This window comes from Saccopteryx leptura, unplaced genomic scaffold, assembly GCF_036850995.1.
Source record: "Saccopteryx leptura isolate mSacLep1 unplaced genomic scaffold, mSacLep1_pri_phased_curated manual_scaffold_61, whole genome shotgun sequence".
NCBI classification, from domain to species: Eukaryota; Metazoa; Chordata; class Mammalia; order Chiroptera; family Emballonuridae; genus Saccopteryx; species Saccopteryx leptura.
This window is the reverse complement of record NW_027095743.1, coordinates 191,493-202,223: the sequence shown is the minus strand read 5'-3', so window position 1 is coordinate 202,223 and position 10,731 is coordinate 191,493.

The following is a 10,731-nucleotide window of genomic DNA, read 5'->3' as shown; positions in this document are numbered from 1 at the left end:
CTGGGGTGTTGCACCATTGCAACAGGAGCCATCCTCAGCACTCAGGCCAATTTTGCTCCATTGGAGCCTCTTCTATTGTAGGGGAAGAGAGAATAAAAAGGAAAGGGGGAAGGGTGGAGAAGCAGATGGGCACTTTTCCTGTGTACCCTGGCTGGAAATCAAATGCAGGACTTTCATACATAGAGCCGATGCTCTACCCCTGAGCCAAGTGGCCCACATATTCTGTTTTATAGAATAGAATCTTCAATTTGCTTTGCTCTCTTTCCCCATCAGTATTTCCTTTCCTGCTAATGTGAACATAACAACCATTACTGAACAGAGACCTTAGACAGAATCAGAACCCCAAGGACTCTAGACACCTGAAGCTGAGGACTGGACCAACTCTAAAACCAAAATGAGGACTTGGCACTGAACTCCAAACACTGGTCTCCAGATCCAACTGAGTTTAGGAAACACCAATGCCAGAAATTTACATGGCACCTTGGACACCAGAGTCCATTCATCATGCCCTAGAACTGGAGCTACTTGTGGGACCCACACTGGAACTTGGATATGAGGCTACATGCAAAGAGACCTCAGACCCCAGATGCACAACAGAATACAGATTCAATCACAGACCCTGGAGACAGACTCCTGATCTGTAACCAAGACCACATAACCAAACTTCAGACAGGAAGCCAAACACCTGACCCCACTTGCTGCCTGACAGATGCAGGAGCTGAACCTGATACTCACAATGCAAATACAACCAGAATTCCATAGAGGAAATCTCATAGCTCCCTAAGTTCAAGCAGGAGGCTAAAATATATTTCACTACCAATGTAAATGTAGAAGAGAGAAACATAACTCACAGCACTACCACATTCTACCAAACCCCCAAAAATAAACCAAGTAACTGACAGAGGAAAAAGAAACAATGCTTACCCTTACCTGACACATGTCCATGATCTCAGCTGCACAGGACTTTTTAGGAGTTACTGCCCCAGCCATTTATTTCACAAGACATCTCATTGACACTGTGGGTGATGAAATTTAGAAATATCTTCATACTTTGAAAGTTCTAGCAGCTGGGCTAATAATCAGGTGAAATAATGAGATGGACAAGAGATATTCAACATATAATACATGCTCAAGGGAAATTCACATACCCAAGAATACAAGAACACGAGGTTATAATGCATGTATAGGACATTTCAAAAAACTTACTAACAGAATTTTATATTTTTGGGAAAAATGTTATAGATCGATTATAGAGAATTGTGAGGAGACAGAGAGAAAGGGAGGAAAGTAGAAAGCATTACCTCAGAGTAGTTGCCTCCCATGTGTGCCTTTACATGGCAACCCTAGAGTTTTAAACCAGCAAATCTATACTCTATCCACTGTGCCACCACAGGTCAGGCCAGAATCTTGGATTCCTTTTTTTTTTTTTTTACCTTTTTTTCTAATAGACAGAGTCAAAGAGAGGAAAAAAACAGGGACAGACAGACAGGAATGGAGAGAGATGAGAAGCATCAATCATCAGTTTTTTCACTGTGACATCTTAGTTGTTCATTGATTGCTTTCTCATATGTACCTCAACCGTAGGCCTTCAGCAGAACAAGTGACCCCTTGCTCAAGCAGGCAACCTTTGGTCCAAGCTAGTGAGCTTTGCACAAACCAGATGAGCCCGCACTCAGGTGGCGACCTCAGAGTATCAAACCTGGGTCCTCAGAATCCCAGTGACACTCTATCCAGTGTGCCAGCACCTGGTCAGGCCAGAATCTTGGATTCTTAAAGGTTACATGGATATGCCCTAGCCAGTTGGCTCAGAAGGAGAATGTTGACCGGGCATGTGGAAATCCTGGATTCAATGTCCGGTCATGACACACAGGAAAAATTCCCATCTCCTTCACCACCCTTTCTTTTATCCTTCCCCTCTATCTGTCTCTTCCTTTCTTGCAGCCAAGGCTCCATTGGAGCAGAGTTGGCCCGGCTTCTGAGAACAGCTCCATGGCCTCCACTTAAGGCACTAGAATGGCTTTGGTTGCAGTCAAGCAACACCCCAGATGAGCAGAGCATTGGCCCCCAGTGGGCATGCTGGTTGGATCTCAGTTGGGCACAGGCAGGAGTCTATCTGTCTGCCTCCCCCCTGCTTCTCAGTTCATAAAAAAAGTGACATGAATAACATGCAGCTAATTTGAGAACATGTAACAAACCTGACATTACTTTTTGTTGGGAAACACAAAAACTATTAAACTCAAGAAATAAGGTAAGGTGTCAATAAACTGTCCTTGGAGTCTTCATGTTAACTCAAAGGTGATTGTACTTAAGTTTTTTTCTAAAACTACCATGGGCACAGAGTGACAACAGAGTAGTACACTTCAAACATATTGAAAAGGGACAACAAAGAAACAGAAAGCAATATCCAACCAGCTTTCAGGTTTAAAAAAATATAAAATGTGTGTTTGGTCTTCAGGGCCATTAACCTAAAGTATAGGTTGAGTGAGAGACAGAGAGGAACAGGCAGGCAGAAAGGGAGAGAGATAAGAAGCATCAATTTATCATTGCAGCTCCCTTAGTTGTTCATTGATCGCTTTCCCTTATGGACCTTGTGTGGGGGCCTACATCAAAGTGAGTGACCAAAGAACTTGGGCTTCAAGCCAGTGACCATTGGGCTTAATCCAGCAACCATGGGGTCATGTCTATAATTCCACGCTCAAGCCAGTGACCCTGCACTCAAGGTTCTAAGCTCCTGCTCAAGCTGGATGAGCCTGCACTTAAGCTGGGGACCTCAGGGTTTAAAACCTGGGTCCTCTGCATTTCAGTACAATGCTCTATCCACTGTGCCACTGCCTGGTCTGGCTAAAAATATTAATAAAAGAGACACATGAGCTCCTTATGCTTTAAGGAATGAATGATATTTTCTAAATAACCCCCCCCAAAACTTATCACAATTAGAAATATAAAATAACTTCAAATGAATGATTAAATACTACATTAAAAAAGCCTATGGGGCACTGGCCATGCAGCTCACTGCATAAGGCATTGTACCAAACAGCAACATGACAGGTGTGAGTCCCACTGTTGGCACCTAAAAGGAACAACCAATGAGCACCTAACTAAATGGAACAACTAAGTGGAGCAATGAGCATGCTTCTCGCTCTCTCTCTCATATCAATGAAATAATTATAATCCTAGGGAAAATTGAGTAATAATTCTGCAATGTGCCTCACACTTTTCACTCAGGTGAAAAGTAGAAGAAATGGCAAACAAACAAACAAATTAACAAAAACCTTGAATCTCTTTTAAGACCATGTTTGTATTTTTTGGCTGGGATAAACTTATTTTTCTTGCTGTAAACCATCTCAGGTCTATACCTCCCAAAGTTTTCCACCCACTTTTGACTCCCATGGTGCCTCTCCTACAATGCAACAATTTCCTTCTTGCTTCCCCAAAACACCTGGTGGCAGTGCCTTGGGGAAACCCTTCCCAAACCTGAGCCAATGCACTGAGGGGACAGTGGACTTCTCAGGACACAATGGTTTCCATTATGTGCCATGAGGCCTATGAATACTGGAGCCTTCTATCAGATTAGACTAAATGGAACCTTGAGGCTTCTCCCGAGAGCACTCATTCCAAGTTCCATAAAATATAGTGTCCAACTCTCTTCTCTCTCTTACCCCATCCATATCTACCTTCCTGCCAACACGAACACAACAAACATTACTGAATAAGCATAAGAATCCAGAAAAACTTTTAACTCACAAGGGTCAAGGGGGAGAATGTTACAGTAATATAATGTTATAGTAATTAAATAAATAGAAATATAGAAAGTATAGAAGATATATAAAAATGTTACAATATGATATTAAAAGCTGCTAAGATAAGTGAATAAGCTACACCCTTTGGGTGGGAGCTAATCTAGTGTATAGAGATATGATAGGCTAGAACAAGGGTCACCAAACTTTTTACACAGGGAGCCAGTTCACTGTCCCTCAGACCGTTGGAGGGACGGACTATAAAAAAAAGCTATGAACAAATCCCTATGCATACTGCACATACCTTATTTTAGTATATGTGCTGCTGAAGCGAGGACAGCACATATCTTATTTTAAAGTAAAAAAACAAAACGGGAACAAATACACTATTTAAAATAAAGAACAAGTAAATTTAAATCAACAAACTGACCAGTATTTCAATGGGAACTATGCTCCTCTCAGTGTCCACCAATGAAAGAGGTGCCCCTTTCGGAAATGCGGCGGGGGCAGATAAATGGCCTCAGGGGGCCGCATGTGGCCCGCGGGCCATAGTTTGGGGACTCCTGGGCTAGACCATGCCCTTAGCTCAGGGCCCAGTTAATGTGTGTGTGAAATTATATATAGATAAAAAGAGCTCTCTGCAAGGAACTTTCTAAACATGGCTTAATGTGACTATTCTGTAGATTAACCAAAAAAAGCTCTCTGCAAGGAAATCCCAAAAAGTGTCTTGATATGATAATCCAGAGATTAACACCTGTTAGAAGGTGTATGTCAGAAAGGGTACTAAAGCCAATGGGTCCCCAGCTGCAGTTACTTGACCAGACTCCAACATTGAATGTGGAGTCTCCATGCTGGCCGCTCTAAACAAGAACAGTTGAAAAGCACGCTGATGGTGCACCAGTAAGCTGTACACAGGTATGCCGTATGATCTGTGAGTAATGAACTGCCTGTGTGATTCTTACAATTAACTTGTGTTGATCATGTATTTTCTCGGGTGGTGATTGGTCTCAGTACCAATAAGTAGAATCCGCATAGCCCCCTCAAGAGTAGTCTCAAAGAGGCTCCCATCCTTGCTGTTAAGCAGGAGTGTCACACTTCATGGGGTAGTCAAATCAGGGATCCTTGATTTATGTAAAGCTTGGAATCTACTGTGACAGGGGAGCACTTCTCTAGGAAGCCAGCGTCTTTCTGAGGAGGATGTGGACAAAAAAGGGGCCACATGCTGAACCTGACAAGCTCAGAGGAGGCTTGCATAGTAGCCTTACAAACTCATAGACCTAAAATAACCACACAGGATGGTCTGAAATTAAAACTTTCTAACTAAAAGCAAGCAGTTTGTGGTGGGTTGTCATGTATAGAGAGGTATTTTTCTCTAACAAAGGTCAAAGGCTTACTTTATGTGAGCCTGTCTGTAGTCTTTTGCATCTACAATAATGTACCTGATAATGGCACCAGAGAAAACTCAGGTCCAAGAGGGCTTCTTAGGTGAGAAAGAATTCAGGTGGGAGATAGGGTGCAGTGTTCAAGCAAAGCAAGCAGTTCATTAAGCAATCTTGTGCACTTTGCACAAGACACAAGTGGGCAACTCAGCTTGTTTGAGCACCACTACCTCTTGGGGTCTTAAAGATCATGTACTATTTAACTGTAACTTTCAAGGTTGCCTTTCACTGATACTCTAACATACAGTATTTCAAGGCTGTTTGAACATTTGGTGATTTTATTCTGGCAGACAGTGTGATTGCTGACCCCCTCTTCCTTCAGTGGATGAGATAAAACCCCCTCTGTTTCCCCTCCCCTTTTCCTGCCCTGATGCCTGTCTATCCTGTGTAACAATAGCATGTCTTTGAAATATAAGGGTAATTTTTTCTGCACTCCTCAGAGCCAGCATATCAGCAGAGCAGAAGCCAAACACCCCCATTGTTGTTATTATCACAGTTCTTGTTAGTTATCTTATTCCTGCCCACATTTAAAAAAAAATTTAGTATATACATTTTTACTTTAAATCTCTGCCACAGATTTCTGACTCTTGCATTCTCATTCTTGGCCTCCCTAATCTATCACCAATCAATTTTATGTAATCCCCATTTTCAACTTTCATTCTGATATACAAAATAGAAGAATCCAGAAAAGACCAGAGTAACAGGCTTTATTGAAAAAAAGAAAGAAACCCTTCCATGCACTTTTCCGGGGAGAACGGAACTGGTACCAGACTATGAGGTGAATTTTATAGGGTTTGAGAGAGCCTTGAGCAAGTATTGAGTCAGAAGTTCTGGTATGTTCCCTTCTGTAATTTTATTGTTTGGCTTCATGGAATGCTTCTCCTTGAGGTAGTTGGCCAGCATCGTGGAACTTTTCTGCCTCAGGGGCAATTGTCCAGTAAGTAAGGGTGAGGTCATGTAGCCAGGCAGAACAACCAAAGTGCAGTCAGAAGTTTTAGTAAATTAATATATTTATCATTTCTCAACTCTGTGGTATGATAAAAAGGAATGAGGTGGGGGAAAGAAAAGGGTATGAGGTTCAAGGAGGAGGTATTTCCCAGACCAGCTATCTTCTGGAGCTACTTCTTGCTCCAGTCAGGGGCCTCCTTCATGGACCTCTCTCTGGGGCAGTTAGAGTAGGGGTTGTAAAAGCATTTGATTGTAGGTAATTCTGGAGATTGTAGGTATCTGCTGAACTTGATAAAGAAGAGGGGCAAGCATTAAAATTGGGCACAAAATTAGGATTGGTCCTATAATTGGTGTGCTAGCATTGAGAACAAGGTGTTTTTTCACCATTGTTCAAAGTAGGGGTTAATTTATAGGTTTGCTGATATAGGGTTTCAGATTTTTCTGTTTAATAAAGGCAGGTTTCAGGGTTCGTGTGTAGGGTTAGGTAAATTTTTCCAATTTTCTGATTGGTGAAGGTTTGCATGTGGTTCTGAAAGAAAGTAGTGAACAAACATAAAAGGCAGTGTCCAAAATTTAGAAAAATAAACAGGAGAATGAGTGGACCAATAAAAGGCAACAGTCAAGACACCCAGGTTGTGTGAAACCACTAATTCCATGACTTGGTTTGTCTTTTATGAATTCACTGGGCTTCAGAGAGAGAGAGAGAGAGAGAGACAGAGTGGGAATAATACAAGGTAGTGACCAGTCCCCCTGCCCCTAAATCTATTTTTATAGAAATTCTTAAAGCAACAAGAGGAGGAATCACCTGTATAGCTCGTTTGGTCCTTAGATTGATGGGTAGTATACTAGGAATTAGAAGAGGCTCTTGGGGTGGGATTAGGTTGATAATTTGGGTGAGACAGATTAGGGTAGAGGTTTATGTCCAATTAGTAGAAAGAAACATATAGGTGTTGGTCCCACACAAGTAGAAAGTCCCTGATTGGGTGAGGCAGGCTGAGAGGTAAATAGAGAATAGAAGGACAAGGGGTCAGTTTTGTTTCTCTGTTTCTGAGCTCCAGATGGTCAGGGTGGAGGAAAGAGCTATCCCAATAAGTGGGGAGATTAGAAGATTGTTAACTAGGGTGACTAATTAAACATTCTTCAAAAACCAGTTTTCTGACTGCTCAAAGACTTTTTTCTTGGTACAAACTTTCTACAACCTGCACAAATCTTCTACAATTTATATAAACCTTCAACTTTCATAACCTTTCTTATTCAGAAATAACAGGCTTTCATAACAATTTTCTTTTTCTTTCAAAACTATTTCCATACCTTATAACTTCTATTATCAAAACCATAGAATTCCTTTTTAGTTAGAACTCTTGATTTAAACATTTTTAACCTTCCATGACAATTAAGTTGATTTTTTTTTTACTATAGTTTCCCTTTTCCCAAAATCTGATTAAAAGAGTCCTTAGTTTCTTCATATTTTCACCATATGTAGACCAACCAGCTTCCGGTTTCTGGTTGGAGTAAGGCATGCCATTTTTCTACTTTAACAGAAGTGTGTTTTCAGGATCCTGGTGTGTGGACCTGTCCACATGAAAGTCAGTCCTTGTGTGATGTAATGCTGGAAGCATCTCTTGGACAGTCTTTGAACAGCCTGCTGAGTAACCTGTGAATACTGCAAGTACTTAAGGAAAGGGTGGTTTCATTTGTACACTCTGCAGCTAGAGTTTAAGTCCTAGTGACTACTACTTCTAGCTGGAATTAGCAGCGGGTCCCAGGCTAAAATAGTCATTGGACAGTGAGACAAGAGGAATAAAGGAGATACTATACATTAAATAAAGCAACAAAACCAGACTGTAAATACCCACAGTAGAGATCTTTGAAGGATAAATAAAACTCAAATATTTAGGCAAAGCATAGTAGATGGCCCTTGTGTTTACAAAAAAATGAGACCAGTTTATCTGCTACTTGGGACAAATACCTTAGGCTCATGTACAACATCTTTAGGCCTTCATTGGTAATTCCCAGCATGCTGAAAAATTTCAGATCATAGGTAGCTGAAGCACGGCTAGAAGTGACTGAACCCTCCCTCCAGGGAACATGTGGGCAGCTAGCTTTTAGTGTACTTTTTTCCACACTAAGATGTGTTCCATCTTGGGGCCAGGATGCTAGGCAGGCTTCAGTTCAATGACCTTTCTTTCCACTCTTGAAGCAGGATTCTGATGGAATCCTATGAACCCCTTTAGGGCGCTGGAGCCTTTAACATTATATGCCAAAAGCTGGTATTTCCTGATATCTTTTGAGACTTATTTGCCTTTTCTGTTACTCCCTTGGCCATTATAGACCTTAAAAGCCATGCTCAGATGATCTTACTGAGGGGCTTGACTAAGAGAGCATAATTGGGAATCCAGTGTCTAAAGAAGCCTATTACAAAAAAAAAGCCTATTACACCAAGGAAATAAAAGATTTGATTTGCAGTGGTAGGTGGTTGGAGACTGTGAAGGGTCTAAGTTCAATCTAAGGTGAGACCGCAGGTGGTGGGGATATTGCAGGGAGAGTCCATGGGGATGAGTAAGCCTTGATTTAAGAGGCGGGTAATTATTGATTTGAGGCCTTAGAAACAGTTACACAGTAAACAAAGACTTCACATATAAATCATAAATTAAGAAATTTAAATGAGCATGCTTTTCTTGTTTCAATTAAAATTATACTAGAGATATTTTCTGACAAAGAGAAAAACAGATTACTTTTTCACACAGCTTAATAGACAACTCTACCTTTTTAAGTTTTTCTGTCGGGAGCAGATCAACAACTGCTGGCTGACAAGGTCACAGCAGGAGAAGACCACAACTGCTGGCTGACAAGATCACAGCAGAAGAAGATCAAAACTGCTGATTGACAAAGTCACAGCAGAGAAGACCAATGTCTGCTGGTTGACAAATTCACTGCAGTGAAGCCCAATGGCTGCGGGTTGACAAGTCACTGCAAAGGAATGGCAAAACGATATTTCCCCCTTTGACTTTTTGAATTAATTTGGCCTTATATCCCCCCCTTGTTGGGGTGAGTGCTATTATTTATGGCACAGGCATAATAGTACCGTGCTTTCCCTGTAGATTCGTAGTAATTTCTTTGGAAATGAGACAGAGGATGTGAGTTCCACAGAAAAGCCTGTAAGCCCCTTGAACTGGGCTTGTAAACATTAGAGGCTGGCTATGATATCCCTCATAAAGGGTTAAGTTTGTAGGAGAATTTCTTCTTATTAATCATGTTAGAAAGAATAGATTGTGACTTGTGAATGGGTAGGAGGCAGTGGCTGTGCACAGAGCACCTTTCGGCCTTCACTTAATTCATCATTTTTCCTCCCTAGCCTTTTCATGTGATACAGTATAGAAACTTTTCTTTCTTCTTGCTTACCTGACCTGCAGATGGTGGAAAACTCTGAGAAGAATATAGTTAGAACTTAACTAGTGTGTGAATATAGTAATTAAATAAAATTTGACTAGACAATAGAATCTTAGGAAAGGAGTAATGGAATGGCCCGTTGCGTGGCCTGGGATGGGAACGCAGTCAGCAAGAAAATAATGTTTTGCTAAGAGACTTGTTTTATGACTGAAGACAGTTGCTGGGCTTTCTCAGTGAGACACTCTCATGAGGTTTGTGTACTTTCCAAGATTTTTTCTTCAGATATTGAGAGGAATGTGGGGTGATCCACAGAAGCAATAGCAATAAATGTCTTCTGAAATTATGTTGCTTCTAAGCTATCTTGTGAGTGCACTCTATATATCTTTAAGTAAAAGTTACTCTTAATGTTATGTCAATTTCTTAATGGGCAAGCTTTTGGTAATCTTGTGAGAAAAGTTAGGACACTGCATAAACTCAAGGCCATTTGCCTGAGCAAGCGTGGTCCTTTGCTAATCCTTAATGATTTCATCTGTTAATCTCTCTCTGCCCCTTGACTCACAACAACAGTAAAGTTGAGTTATTAGTTAGTACTAATCCTTTAAAAGCTTTTACCAATGTTGTTATCGCTATTCAAGTTATTTTATAGTTGTACTTTGAGTGTACTGCCACCTGATTTGTAGTTTATAGATATAAATTAACTGTTATCTGGAAACATGTAAACATAGTGAAACAGAAGCAATGATTAATACCATGTAATTGTAACTTGGTGTGTGTGTATAAAAAAGGAGCTGTACTAGCATTTGGCAGAGATGCCTGGTAGTAAATGCTAACGAGAGAATAAAGAGAAAGAAAAGAATTCGGCTCCCTCATTTGATTTGTGCCAACGCCATCTCTTCCTGTGGGACCCCTGGATTCCCCCCAGGGCAGGACCCCGGCATTTTTCGAGATGGCAAGGAGTTCTCAGCATGGAGGGGAGGAAGAGAGAAAGCAGATGAATGGACAGCATCAACACCTGGGTAAAAAGAAGGAGGGTCAGAATTTGCAGGAGGAAAGGGAGGAGATTAAAGTGCTGGTGGTGGCACCACATAGTCAGAAAAGTCAAAAAGATTTAGAGTTCTGAGGAGAGGGGAAAGGATGAGGTGGAGGAAGGCATAGGTGCTTGTGGGAGGGGGAAATGGGTAAGATGCAGCCAAAGCCGGTGGAGAGAGGGGAGAGAC